The sequence below is a fragment of the Acipenser ruthenus genome, unplaced genomic scaffold (assembly GCF_902713425.1).
Source record: "Acipenser ruthenus unplaced genomic scaffold, fAciRut3.2 maternal haplotype, whole genome shotgun sequence".
NCBI classification, from domain to species: domain Eukaryota; kingdom Metazoa; phylum Chordata; class Actinopteri; order Acipenseriformes; family Acipenseridae; genus Acipenser; species Acipenser ruthenus.
The window spans coordinates 1-15,000 of NW_026707504.1; the positions used below are offsets into that span (position 1 = coordinate 1).

Consider the following 15,000-nt stretch of genomic DNA (forward strand, 5'->3'; position numbering starts at 1 on the left):
CACACTGACACACTCAGCTGTGGTCAAAACCATTCCTTGACCCTGCAGAACGAACTTTTTTATTTTTTCCAGGCAGGAGTAAAAGTAAAGAAGTCGTTGCGGTGGAGGAGAATCCGGAACGGACTGCTGGAGACTGAGCCACTTCCTGTACAATTATTATTATTATTATTATTATTATTATTATTATTATTATTATTATTATTGCCAAGAAAGGAAATTATTCTGGATGTGGAGCCAGGCTGAGCTGACGGGGGACCCCTTCCCCACCCCCACCTCTCTTCCCTCTCTCCTCTCCCCCACCCCACCCCTCTCCCTCTCTCTTCTCTCCTCCCCCTCTCCCCCTCTCTTCCCTCTCTTCTCCTCTCCCCTCCCCTCTCTCCTCTCCCCTCTCCCCCTCTCTTCTCCTCTTTCTCCCTTCTCCCCTCTCTTCTCCCCTCTCCCCCCTCTCCTCTCTCCTCTCTCTCTCCCTTTCTCCTCTCCTCTCTCCTCTCCCCTCTCTCCTCTCCTCTTTCTCTCCTCTCCCCTCTCCCCCTCTCCTCTCCCCCTCTCTCCTCTCCTCTCCTCTCTCCTCTCCCCTCCTCTCTCCTCTTCTCTCCTCTCCCCTCCCTTTCTCCCCTCCTCTCCTCTCCTCTCCCCTCCCCCTCTCCCCTCCTCTCTCCTCTCCAGGGTGTTGCTTTCTTTTAATTTGATTTGATATTATTTTATTTATCTGTTAATGTGCCAAGCTCTAGCTGGGATCAGTTCCATTACAGTTACAATGCTGCTTTGTATAATTCCACTTCGTTAGTTTTTTTTCCAATTAGTTACAGTAATGCTGCAGTAATTATTACAGCAGAATCGTTTGCTGAGATTACAATTGCTAGAAGGTAACGGACAGCCCCCCTCGTTAACATGCGTTCTCTATTGATTACTAGAGAGCTTTCATTCAGACAAACAGGGGCTCGGCACAAGTGGTTGAAAATGCAAGACTGTGGATCAGATGACCATGAAATGCGGGAGTCTACCCCATCAATTCTATCAATGACAAGTGCAGATCCGCAGGCGTGCTGCAGGGGGCGCTGCACTGGGGGGACCATCGCATTCTGATCGGGGGGGGGGGGTTCATTCATTTTATTTTTTAGGTGCTTATTTGTATATTTTTTTAATTTTTTTTAGCTATGAGTTTCATATCTTTTTTCTGATTCTCTCTCCTCTCTCTTTTCCCCTCTCCTCTTTATTTTTCTCTCTGCTTCCTTTCTTTCTCTTTCCCCTCCTCTTTCTCTCCTCTTTCTCTCCCCTCCTCTCTTTTTCTCTGTCTCTCCCTTTCTCCTCTCTCTCGCTTTCTCTCTGCCTCTTTCTCTCCCTCGCCTCTCTCTCTGTCTCTGTCTGTGTCTCGCTCTCTCTCTCTCTCTCTCTCTCTGGTTTCTAGTGCTGAGAGAGAGGAGGTGTTTTCTTTTTAGCTTCTATTTGCCTTAAAAATGTTTTTAAAATGTTTCGTTGTTTTGTTGTTTGATTCTCCAGCCATATTCCTAACTGTCTGACCCGCTGGCTTCCAGCTGCGTGTCTGCAGTCAGTATTGCAACAAGACTGTTTTCTGAATCCTTGATTTTAATTTTTTTACCGAATGAAATTAAACTGGTAAAATGTATTTAAAACCAATAATGTAATATAACTTGAGGAAAATATTTTGTAGCCCTGAATCCTCTCGTCCTGTTTTCTGTAAGTACGTTTCTATGGCATCACTGGAATGTGTATTTCATGAGTAATCGTGACGGGTTCTGTTCGGACTCGGGGAGGGGGGGAGGACAGAATATATATATATATATGTATGGATTGTGTAAATACAGAGATCGCTGACCCTGCTTGTGCAACACATTTGTATTTGCAGGTACAGGAATAAAATAGTTTATCAGGAAGAGTGACGTCTGCTTTTCATTTGTAAATGTTGTCTCTTAAATTCCAGTAATATTACAACGTGATCCCGAGTGTGTGTGTGTGTGTGCGTGTGCGTCTGTGTCTGTGTGTGCGTGTCTCTGTGTGTCTATTGATGTGAAAAACTTACTATATGTATATAATAGGAGCAGCAGTGTGGAGTAGTGGTTAGGGCTCTGGACTCTTGACTGGAGGGTCGTGGGTTCAATCCCAGGTGGGGGACGCTGCTGCTGTACCCTTGAGCAAGGTACTTTACCTAGATTGCTCCAGTAAAAACCCAACTGTATAAATGGGGAATTGTATGTAAAAATAATGTGATATCTTGTAACAATTGTAAGTCGCCCTGGATAATTGCGTCTGCTAAGAAGTAAATTATCTCTCCAGTCACTGTGTATAATTGCACCATGTTATGTTTCCTATCAGTATATCTATTTTATAATGCATTTTTCAAACTCCTAAAAATGTGATTTAAAATGTGTGATTGAAGGAGGTGTGCGTGAAGATACATTATCGTACAGGCTGCATGTTATAAACCGATACAGAAATGTGTACGTGTATATATTGCATCGGTTTATAACATGCAGCCTGTGCGATAACGTCACTGCACACACAGCCGAGTCTCACCAGCAGAGGGCAGTGTGCTGCAGTGCGTGCCGGTGCTGGCATGCTCTCACCTGCATTAAACTCCAATCCAGATGTGCGCGCAGTACCGGGAGTATGCTCTAGGGGGCAGCAGATCACCACACTGCAGTCCCAGGCCCATGTTTTCCATTGCTGTTGATGCAGAGTGCTTGCACCGCACTAGGCAGCCCGACCATAAAATAATTAGTATTTATAAAATCGTTGAATGCATAACGTTTATTTTAGTATTTCTAAATGCAGAATCACTCAGGCGTTTTTTTTTCTGCATCCTAAAATGATTCCCCCTCTGTTCCACAATCCCATCCCATCCCGAGTCCGGGAAGCGGGTGTGCGTGCTGGCAGGAGGGCTCCGACACGTCCTCTTCCAGGAGCGCCGCGGCTCAGGTTTCCGTCGGCAGCGCTTGCAGAGTCAGCATCGTCGCGGGGAGTCAGGGGCTCCGTGGCGGAGGAAGCACAGAGAGGCAGCGTTGAGGTCGAAAGTTTATCAGCGATAACAATAATGCATTAAAAAATATATCATGTAAAATTTTGAAACTGTCTTTATTAACCATGTTACAAAGCCTTCAAATCTCTATTATTATTATTATTATTATTATTATTATTATTATTATTATTATTATTATTATTATTATTATTATTATTATTATTGTTGCTGCAGAAGCTTTTAAAAGCAACTTCCAGAGACCAGGTGGTGATCTTCTAATTATTTCCGTATCTGATGCAGAGAGACTGAATCTGAATCTAGAATTGATTACTGTAATGCGCTTTTCTCTGGTGTGGTATCCCGCTTGCAGCTTGTTCAGAATACCGTGTGACATGCTATGCAAATGTGTTGTGGTTTGTTCTTTCTCGCTGCTGTGTATTCTGCTTTTCTATAAATAAATAAAAAAGCGCTCTATGAAGGCAGTAAATAAATAAAGCTCTGCTTCATCCACAGCTGCTGCAGAGCCCCTTCCGATAGGACCTCGCTTGTTTAACGTCTCATCCGATCTCTTTTCTGGTCTCTGATCTGCACACATCTGGATCGTAATACAAAGCCTCCTGTTCGAGCCCCAAGCCGATGAATTCAACTCAATCAGACCCAATCAGACAGACAGCTGGCAGCGCTTGGAGAAAATCCGTCACCAGCTGCCTTTCTTCAACTGGGGGAGAGGAGGGGAGCAACGTTACTGTCATTGGAACAGAGGGACTGAGCCAATTCTCCTGAAGTAAAAACAAGAGCAAAAATATGAACTGTCCAAACAACACAGCACTGACACTGACTGACTGACACACGCACGCACACACACACACACGCACGCACACACACACACACACACACACACACACACACAGCACAGCGCACAGCAATGACACACACACACACACAGACAGCACAGAGCACAGCACTGACACACACACACAGACAGCACAGAGCACAGCAATGACACACACACACACACACACACACACAGCACAGAGTACAGCACTGACACACACACACACACACACACACACAGCACAGAGTACAGCACTGACACACACACACACACACACACACACACAGCACAGAGTACAGCACTGACACACACACACACACACACACACAGACAGCACAGCGCACAGCACTGACACACACACAGACAGCACAGAGCACAGCACTGACACACACACACACACACAGCACAGCGCACAGCACTGACACACACACACACACACACACACACACAGAGCACAGCGCACACAGCACAGAGCACAGCAATGACACACACACACACACACACAGCACAGAGTACAGCACTGACACACACACACACACACAGACACACACACAGCACAGCGCACAGCACTGACACACACACACACACACACACACACACAGAGCACAGCGCACACAGTACAGAGCACAGCAATGACACACACACACACACACACACACACAGCACAGAGCACAGCACTGACACACACACACACACACACACACACACAGACACACACACACACACACAGCACAGCGCACAGCACTGACACACACACACACACACACACACACACACACACACACACAGCACAGCGCACAGCACTGACACACACACACACACACACACACACACACACAGAGCACAGCACTGACACACACACACACACACAGAGCACAGCGCACAGCACTGACACACACACACACACACACACACACACACACACACACAGACAGCACAGAGCACAGCACTGACACACACACACAGAGCACAGCGCACAGCACTGACACACACACACACACACACAGACAGCACAGAGCACAGCACTGACACACACACACACACACACACACACACACAGACAGCACAGAGCACAGCACTGACACACACACACAGAGCACAGCGCACAGCACTGACACACACACACACACACACAGCACAGCGCACAGCACTGACACACACACACACACACACACACAGCACAGCGCACAGCACTGACACACACACACACACACACACACACACACAGCACAGCGCACAGCACTGACACACACACACACACACACACACAGCACAGCGCACAGCACTGACACACACACACACACACACACACAGCACAGCGCACAGCACTGACACACACACACACACACACACAGCACAGCGCACAGCACTGACACACACACACACACACACACACAGCACAGCGCACAGCACTGACACACACACACACACACACACACAGCACAGCGCACAGCACTGACACACACACACACACACACACACACACACAGCACAGCGCACAGCACTGACACACACACACACACACACACACAGCACAGCGCACAGCACTGACACACACACACACACACACACACAGCACAGCGCACAGCACTGACACACACACACACACACACACAGCACAGCGCACAGCACTGACACACACACACACACACACACACACAGCACAGCGCACAGCACTGACACACACACACACACACACACAGCACAGCGCACAGCACTGACACACACACACACACACACACACACAGCACAGCGCACAGCACTGACACACACACACACACACACACACACACAGAGCACAGCGCACAGCACTGACACACACACACATTTTTGGAATGCTTTTATTTTTCATTGTTGTTTTTAATGATAGTTTGAACGAGTTGTCTCTATTTTTTTTCCCCTGTTTATTTTTATAATGTCATGTTCCTGTCGCCCTCTCCTGCCAGGACCCCCTTGACAATGAGATGCGCGTCTCACGGGCTCCGTCCTGCTCATATTGGACTGAAGTCCTTGTGTTTTGTATCTAGCTGTTAATTGTACTGTAATTCTTGATCTGTATTTATTGTATACAACTGTGAGTCGCCCTGAGTAAGGGCATCTGCTAAGAAATAAAAAAAAAAAAAAAAAATTAATAATAATAATAATAATAATAATAATAATAATAATAATAATAATAATAATAATAATAATAATAATAATAATAATAATTCAAAATAACAGCAGAAATCGTCTTTCAGCAGACAGGATGAGAGAGTTAAGGATGGTTTAGTTTTGATATTTGATGCGAGCTGCTGGATTATAATAATGAGAGGGGAGAGGGGGAGGGGGAGAGGTGGAGAGGGGGAGGGGGAGGGGGAGAGGTGGAGAGGGGGAGAGGGGAGAGGGGGAGAGGGGAGAGGGGGAGAGGGGGAGAGGGGCAGTAACAGCTGGCAGATGCAGATTGTAACCAGCAGTGATACTAGACAGATTTCAAAGCTGTTTTTGTGCAGCGCAGTCATCCTTCAAAAACTAGAAGCCAGTGGAGAATCTGACATGTGAGCGCGTTCCACCAGCCTGTGGAAAAGGAAAGCTGTGGAAGCTTAAAACACAATAAAAAAACACAACCCTGAACAAACAAGAAATCAAAACTGTGATGCATTAAGAAACTGATTTGTATCATTTTTTATTTAATAATTGTAAAATCCCTTATAAAAAGCATTGTAAAGCACAGTGAGGGATGGTAAAGCATAGGGAAGCATTGTAAAGCACAGAGAGGTGTGGTAAAGCATAGGGAAGCATTGTAAAGCACAGAGAGGTCTGGTAAAGCATAGGGAAGCATGGTAAAGCACAGAGAGGTGTGGTAAAGCATAGGGAAGCATTGTAAAGCACAGAGAGGTCTGGTAAAGCATAGGGAAGCATTGTAAAGCACAGTGAGGGATGGTAAAGCATAGGGAAGCATTGTAAAGCACAGAGAGGTCTGGTAAAGCATAGGGAAGCATTGTAAAGCACAGTGAGGGATGGTAAAGCATAGGGAAGCATTGTAAAGCACAGAGAGGTGTGGTAAAGCATAGGGAAGCATTGTAAAGCACAGAGAGGTCTGGTAAAGCATAGGGAAGCATGGTAAAGCACAGAGAGGTGTGGTAAAGCATAGGGAAGCATTGTAAAGCACAGAGAGGTCTGGTAAAGCATAGGGAAGCATTGTAAAGCACAGTGAGGGATGGTAAAGCATAGGGAAGCATGGTAAAGCACAGAGAGGTGTGGTAAAGCATAGGGAAGCATTGTAAAGCACAGAGAGGTCTGGTAAAGCATAGGGAAGCATGGTAAAGCACAGAGAGGTGTGGTAAAGCATAGGGAAGCATTGTAAAGCACAGAGAGGTCTGGTAAAGCATAGGGAAGCATTGTAAAGCACAGAGAGGTCTGGTAAAGCATAGGGAAGCATGGTAAAGCACAGAGAGGTGTGGTAAAGCATAGGGAAGCATGGTAAAGCACAGAGAGGTCTGGTAAAGCATAGGGAAGCATTGTAAAGCACAGTGAGGGATGGTAAAGCATAGGGAAGCATTGTAAAGCACAGAGAGGTGTGGTAAAGCATAGGGAAGCATTGTAAAGCACAGAGAGGTCTGGTAAAGCATAGGGAAGCATGGTAAAGCACAGAGAGGTGTGGTAAAGCATAGGGAAGCATTGTAAAGCACAGAGAGGTCTGGTAAAGCATAGGGAAGCATGGTAAAGCACAGAGAGGTGTGGTAAAGCATAGGGAAGCATTGTAAAGCACAGAGAGGTCTGGTAAAGCATAGGGAAGCATTGTAAAGCACAGTGAGGGATGGTAAAGCATAGGGAAGCATTGTAAAGCACAGAGAGGTGTGGTAAAGCATAGGGAAGCATTGTAAAGCACAGAGAGGTCTGGTAAAGCATAGGGAAGCATGGTAAAGCACAGAGAGGTGTGGTAAAGCATAGGGAAGCATTGTAAAGCACAGAGAGGTCTGGTAAAGCATAGGGAAGCATTGTAAAGCACAGTGAGGGATGGTAAAGCATAGGGAAGCATTGTAAAGCACAGAGAGGTCTGGTAAAGCATAGGGAAGCATTGTAAAGCACAGTGAGGGATGGTAAAGCATAGGGAAGCATTGTAAAGCACAGAGAGGTGTGGTAAAGCATAGGGAAGCATTGTAAAGCACAGAGAGGTCTGGTAAAGCATAGGGAAGCATGGTAAAGCACAGAGAGGTGTGGTAAAGCATAGGGAAGCATTGTAAAGCACAGAGAGGTCTGGTAAAGCATAGGGAAGCATTGTAAAGCACAGTGAGGGATGGTAAAGCATAGGGAAGCATGGTAAAGCACAGAGAGGTGTGGTAAAGCATAGGGAAGCATTGTAAAGCACAGAGAGGTCTGGTAAAGCATAGGGAAGCATGGTAAAGCACAGAGAGGTGTGGTAAAGCATAGGGAAGCATTGTAAAGCACAGAGAGGTCTGGTAAAGCATAGGGAAGCATTGTAAAGCACAGAGAGGTCTGGTAAAGCATAGGGAAGCATGGTAAAGCACAGAGAGGTGTGGTAAAGCATAGGGAAGCATGGTAAAGCACAGAGAGGTCTGGTAAAGCATAGGGAAGCATTGTAAAGCACAGTGAGGGATGGTAAAGCATAGGGAAGCATTGTAAAGCACAGAGAGGTGTGGTAAAGCATAGGGAAGCATTGTAAAGCACAGAGAGGTCTGGTAAAGCATAGGGAAGCATGGTAAAGCACAGAGAGGTGTGGTAAAGCATAGGGAAGCATTGTAAAGCACAGAGAGGTCTGGTAAAGCATAGGGAAGCATGGTAAAGCACAGAGAGGTGTGGTAAAGCATAGGGAAGCATTGTAAAGCACAGAGAGGTCTGGTAAAGCATAGGGAAGCATTGTAAAGCACAGTGAGGGATGGTAAAGCATAGGGAAGCATTGTAAAGCACAGAGAGGTGTGGTAAAGCATAGGGAAGCATTGTAAAGCACAGAGAGGTCTGGTAAAGCATAGGGAAGCATGGTAAAGCACAGAGAGGTGTGGTAAAGCATAGGGAAGCATTGTAAAGCACAGAGAGGTCTGGTAAAGCATAGGGAAGCATTGTAAAGCACAGTGAGGGATGGTAAAGCATAGGGAAGCATGGTAAAGCACAGAGAGGTGTGGTAAAGCATAGGGAAGCATTGTAAAGCACAGAGAGGTCTGGTAAAGCATAGGGAAGCATTGTAAAGCACAGAGAGGTCTGGTAAAGCATAGGGAAGCATTGTAAAGCACAGAGAGGTCTGGTAAAGCATAGGGAAGCATTGTAAAGCACAGAGAGGTCTGGTAAAGCATAGGGAAGCATTGTAAAGCACAGAGAGGTCTGGTAAAGCATAGGGAAGCATTGTAAAGCACAGAGAGGTGTGGTAAAGCATAGGGAAGCATTGTAAAGCACAGAGAGGTCTGGTAAAGCATAGGGAAGCATTGTAAAGCACAGAGAGGTCTGGTAAAGCATAGGGAAGCATGGTAAAGCACAGAGAGGTGTGGTAAAGCATAGGGAAGCATTGTAAAGCACAGAGAGGTCTGGTAAAGCATAGGGAAGCATTGTAAAGCACAGAGAGGTCTGGTAAAGCATAGGGAAGCATTGTAAAGCACGGAGAGGTCTGGTAAAGCATAGGGAAGCATTGTAAAGCACAGAGAGGTCTGGTAAAGCATAGGGAAGCACTGCAAAGCATATTAATAAATGCAGCTAGCCAGGATAAACTGTTAAATGCAAAAATACAGTGGTGAACTTTTCTAAGGGAAATGGCAAACAAGCTCACAGAGAATTGCAGAGTTTTTGTCCCCCGCCCCCCCACCCCCCTGCGAAACCTACTGCTTGCACAGCTGTTCGGAAAAAAAATAGAAAAAATAATTTCTAGAAGCAGTATATTAATTACAAAGAGACCAGTGTTAAAAACCGCGTTAGAAACACACACACACATCTCCAGCTTCCGTTTCCACGGCGCTGGGATCGATCCACTTCGCGCGGTCCCAGCATGCACGGCAATAAAAAAAAAACACGCGTTCCTTCACCCAGTAAGACACGAGAGACACGCGTGTCCGACAAAATAACTTTATTATTTAAACGTTATTATTTATTTAAAGGGTTTGAAAATGTACTGACGGGGCGTCGGAATGGTCTGTTTCCTGCTCCTGATAGTCGAGTCGCTCTCCAATGTGTTTTTAAAAGACATTCCTTGCGGAGCTTCAGAACCCAAATCCTCCGGAGAGCGTTTTGATTTCGACCCCCCCAAAAAACGATTGAACACCCAACTGTGCTGAACTGAACACCCCGCATCGCACACAGTGCGGTCCAGTGGTTAAAGTCCAGGGCTTGTCACCAGAAGGTCACGGGTTCAAATCCCACCACTCTTTCCCTGACTGATTCCCCGTGTGTGACCCTGAGCAAGTCACTTCACCTCCTTGTGCTCCGTCCTGCGGATGAGATGTTAAATCAATGTCCTATTGTAAATGACTCTGCATATAATGCACAGTTCACAACCTACCTCTGTAAAGCGCTTTGTGGTGGTGGTCCACTATGAAAGGCGCTATATAAAATATATTAATAATTTTCTAGTCTTTCTAGTCTTTCAGTATTTCTAAATGGAGAATTACAGACTGTGAAGTTTTTTTTTAGTATTTATAAAGTCATTCCATGTATAAAGTTTATTTCAGTATTTTTTTTTTTTTTTACATATTATTATTATTTATTTCTTAGCAGACGCCCTTATCCAGGACGACTTACAATTGTTACAAGATATCGCATTATTTTTACATACAATTCCCCATTTATACAGTTGGGTTTTTACTGGAGCAATCTAGGTAAAGTACCTTGCTCAAGGGTACAGCAGCAGTGCCCCCCCACCTGGGATTGAACCCACGACCCTCCGGTCAAGAGTCCACAGCCCTATACTTCTTGCACCCGAAATTATCCCCACAGTTCCACCATCCCGTCTCTGCCTCCCAAATTCAGGCAAACCGTTTCCCTTCAGAGCTGAACCGCAGTAAAATCACACAGTCCACACAAGATAAACCAAATTAATAATATTATTTATAGACAGCGGAACAACACCCAGCAGAGCGGGGGAGATTTCAATCGGACCACAGCTGCCAAATCCGCTAAGAATAATTGGGATTGGGCTTTTTAAAAAAAAAAAAATTAGGAATTTGAAAGTCGCGGGTCAGAATTTGCATAAACACAAACTCGAACACGGGTCACGCTGGTTCTGGGCTTGTTTAGAAAGGCAGTGCGTGAGACTTGGCAACCGTGAATCGGACCGTCATTGAGCAGGATTCGAACCTCTGACCTCACGAGACCAGTGCATCACAACAAAGCAGCCCCGGGGGGGGGGGGGGGGGGGGGGTGACTTTGCAGAACTGTTGCTCCGAGGATTTTCCTGTGGGAAAAAAGAAAGGAGTCGGAGCGTTTCCTCTGACTGACTCCCAGGCTCAGCTCACGGAGACGCAGAGACGCACAGAGACACAGAGACGCACGCACTGAGACACACGCACTGAGACACACGCACACACACAGAGACGCACGCACTGAGACGCACGCACTGAGACACACGCACACACACAGAGACGCACGCACTGAGACGCACGCACTGAGACACACGCACACGGAGACGCACGCACTGAGACACACGCACAGAAACGCACGCACTGAACACACGCACTGAGACACACGCACACACACAGAGACGCACGCTCTGAGACACACGCACACGGAGACGCACGCACTGAGACGCACGCACTGAGACACACGCACACGGAGACGCACGCACTGAGACACACGCACAGAAACGCACGCACTGAACACACGCACTGAGACACACGCACACACACAGAGACGCACGCACTGAGACGCACGCACTGAGACACACGCACACGGAGACGCACGCACTGAGACACACGCACAGAAACGCACGCACTGAACACACGCACACACACGGAGACGCACTCACTGAGACACACGCACACACACACACACTAGCAACTCAATCAAGAGCCGCTGAAAGAGAAGAACCTCCAGAGACCACCAAGCCCCCCCAGACTGGAGCCCTGACCCTGGAGGAAGCTGGTCTAGTGCATTAACATGAACCCACTAGCGCCACCTAGCCCCCCAGACTGGAACCCAGACCTCCAGAGGAAGCTGAAAGGCTGAAATTCACAGTGGCACCCCAGTAATGCCAACAGGTTCTTATTATTGACTTTCTGAGATATTTTCCTCTCTCTCTCTGCTGTCAGAACTGTTAAAGCTTGTGATATAAATCCTACAGCGCTAACCCCACAGCTGAGCTGAAAGAGAGAGAGCGAGAGAGGACAGAGAATGATAGAGACAGAAACACAGAGAGAGAATGTCATAGCCTGAGGGACAAACAGTGAACACATCACACTAGAGAGAGAAGAGAGGGACAGAGAGAGAGAGGACAGAGAATGATAGAGACAGAAACACAGAGAGAATGTCATAGCCTGAGGGACAAACAGTGAACACATCACACTAGAGAGGGAAGAGAGGGAGAGAGAGAGGGAGAGAGAGAGGGAGGGAGAGAGAGAGAGAGAGAGGGAGAGAGAGGGAGGGGGGCTCTGATTAATATGTAGGGAGTTGTTTATGTCATGTATGTGCTTTGGCAATACAATTATTTTTTATTGTGAAGCCAATTTGAATTGAAATGTTAGAGACTAAAAGAAACACAGAGAGCGAGAGAGAGAGAGAGATTTGTCATGTTATTAAAAGGCAGTTTGAATTTGAATTTGGGGGAGGGGGAGGGGGTGTCTGTGCTCCTGGCAGTGCAGACTCACTCGCTCTCTCACCCCGGACAGGCTTTGCCTAAATTTGGAGTTGAAGCTCTGGACTCTTTGGCACTGCCCTGAGAGAGAGAGGAGAGAGGAGAGAGAGAGAGATGCATTCTCAAACACACACACACACACACACACACACACACACACACACAACACACACACAGTCTGTATCAGCGCTCAATAGAGATACAAACAGACACACAGAGAGAGGCACACACACACAGAGAGACAGACACACACACACAGAGACAGACACAGAGAGAGAGACACACACACACAGACAGACACAGACACAGACACACAGAGAGAGGCACACACACACAGAGAGACAGACACACACACACAGAGACAGACACACAGAGAGACAGACACACACACACAGAGACAGACACACAGAGAGAGACACACACACACACACAGAGAGACACACACACACAGACAGACACAGAGAGAGAGACACACACACACAGACAGACACAGACACACAGAGAGAGGCACACACACACAGAGAGACAGACACACACACACAGAGACAGACACACAGAGAGAGACACACACACACACACACAGAGACACACACACACACAGACAGACACAGAGAGAGAGACACACACACACAGACAGACACAGACACAGACACACAGAGAGAGACACACACAAAGACAGACACACACACACACAGACAGACAGACACAGAGAGGCACACACACACACACACACACAGTCTGTATCAACACTCAATACACAGAGAGAGAGAGTGAGAGAGAGAGAGAGAGAGAGAGAGAGATAGATAGAGAGAGAATATACAAACTGAGACACACACACACACACACACACACACACACTCGTGAACTTCTCTGTGAAGTTTTAAAACAAGGAAAAAGAAAAAATCCTGCCGTACCGACAGAAATCAGTGACTCGAACTTTTTATTCATATATAAAAAATAAGGAATTATGTACAGGGATAATAAATATTGAACATTTTGTACAGGCAAAATAAGTTACAATACAATGAAATCCTCTAAAAACAAAATAAAGGTTTGCAAAAAACAAAAAGCAACGCGAGCGTGTCGGTGAAGCGCGTGTTTAAAATCGCGTCCCCGTTGACAGCGTCTGTACAACGCAGAGACATCAAAACCTCGGGCTGTGCTTCTCTAGATCGCGTTCCTGAGCTCTGCTCTGTGAAGCGCATTGCAGAGAGCTGGGGGAGGGCTCCTAGAATCTCAAGATGAACCCGGGACACCTCGGAGCGCGTGGCGAACACAGAAACACAATAAAACACGAGTCTCAAAAAAAACATTTCTTCTGCGATCTTGAATTAGAAACCTCTGTAAAAATCCTCCACAATTTTTTTTTTTTTTCAATAAACAGCTGTCATTTCGACTGACAGTTCCTGACCATCCCAGATCCTTCAGGAAATCGACTGCAAGAACAGCACTGCCCCGCCTCCTGGCACGGAAAACATTCCAAACCGCCACATCCCGGCTTCCTTCCGTGCCTGGAGGAGTCTGGCTTCGATGGATCTCATCCTCGAATCCCCCCCGCTCCGCGTCCTTCCTCGGTTTAGTCACCCTGCAAGACCGCAGTCTTCTGCGTCTTCCACAACCTGAATGACGTGTAAAAAAATGAATACATGAGGTGTTTGGAACATATACTGCAGACAGACAGACAGACAGACAGACAGACAGAGAGAGAGAGAGAGAGAGAGAGAGAGAGAGAGACAGAGAGAGAGAGAGAGACAGAGAGAGAGAGAGAGAGAGAGAGAGAGAGACAGAGAGAGAGACAGACAGACAGAGAGAGAGAGAGACAGACAGAGAGACAGACAGATAGACAGACAGACAGAGAGAGAGAGAGACAGACAGAGAGACAGACAGATAGACAGAGAGACAGACAGACAGGCAGAGAGAGAGAGAGAGAGAGACAGAGAGAGAGAGAGAGAGAGAGAGACAGACAGACAGACAGGCAGGCAGACAGAGAGAGAGAGACAGAGAGAGAGACAGACAGAGAGACAGACAGGCAGGCAGGCAGAGAGACAGAGAGAGAGAGAGACAGACAGGCAGACAGGCAGGCAGGCAGAGAGACAGAGACAGACAGAGAGAGACACAGAGAGAAAGAGAGAGAGAGAGCGAGAGACAGACAGAGGACAGACAGAGAGACAGAGAGAGAGAGAGACAGGCAGACAGAGATACAGACAGAGGACAGACAGACAGAGAGAGAGAGAGAGAGAGAGAGAGAGAGACAGACAGACAGACAGACAGACACAGACAGATAGATAATGTCTGTGAAACATTTAAGCTAAAGATATCACATAAATTGACGTCCACGGTACAGTAATAAACACAGGACAATAAGAAATCTAATACGATTAAATCAAAAATAAAAAAAACGAACCCATATCGTGAAGCAGT

The 15,000-nt window shown here is 46.7% G+C and overlaps 1 protein-coding gene and 1 long non-coding RNA gene across 2 annotated transcripts in view; one reads left to right on the forward strand and one right to left on the reverse strand.

The window, feature by feature from the left end:
- Positions 1–18: 18 nt before the first annotated feature.
- On the forward strand, positions 19–1,895 carry LOC131727475 (uncharacterized). The gene is made up of 2 exons (XR_009322185.1): positions 19–147; positions 915–1,895. It is a non-coding gene; the product is annotated as an uncharacterized LOC131727475 (long non-coding RNA).
- An 11,607-nt stretch (positions 1,896–13,502) lies between these two features.
- sema4c (sema domain, immunoglobulin domain (Ig), transmembrane domain (TM) and short cytoplasmic domain, (semaphorin) 4C) overlaps positions 13,503–15,000 on the reverse strand; it is a gene marked incomplete at its 5' end in the record, with an annotated part of 11,452 nt that continues 9,954 nt past the window's right edge. The window contains 2 exon segments of the mRNA XM_059018864.1: positions 13,503–14,198; positions 14,984–15,000. The exon segment at positions 14,984–15,000 is cut by the window's right edge and continues 1,742 nt beyond it.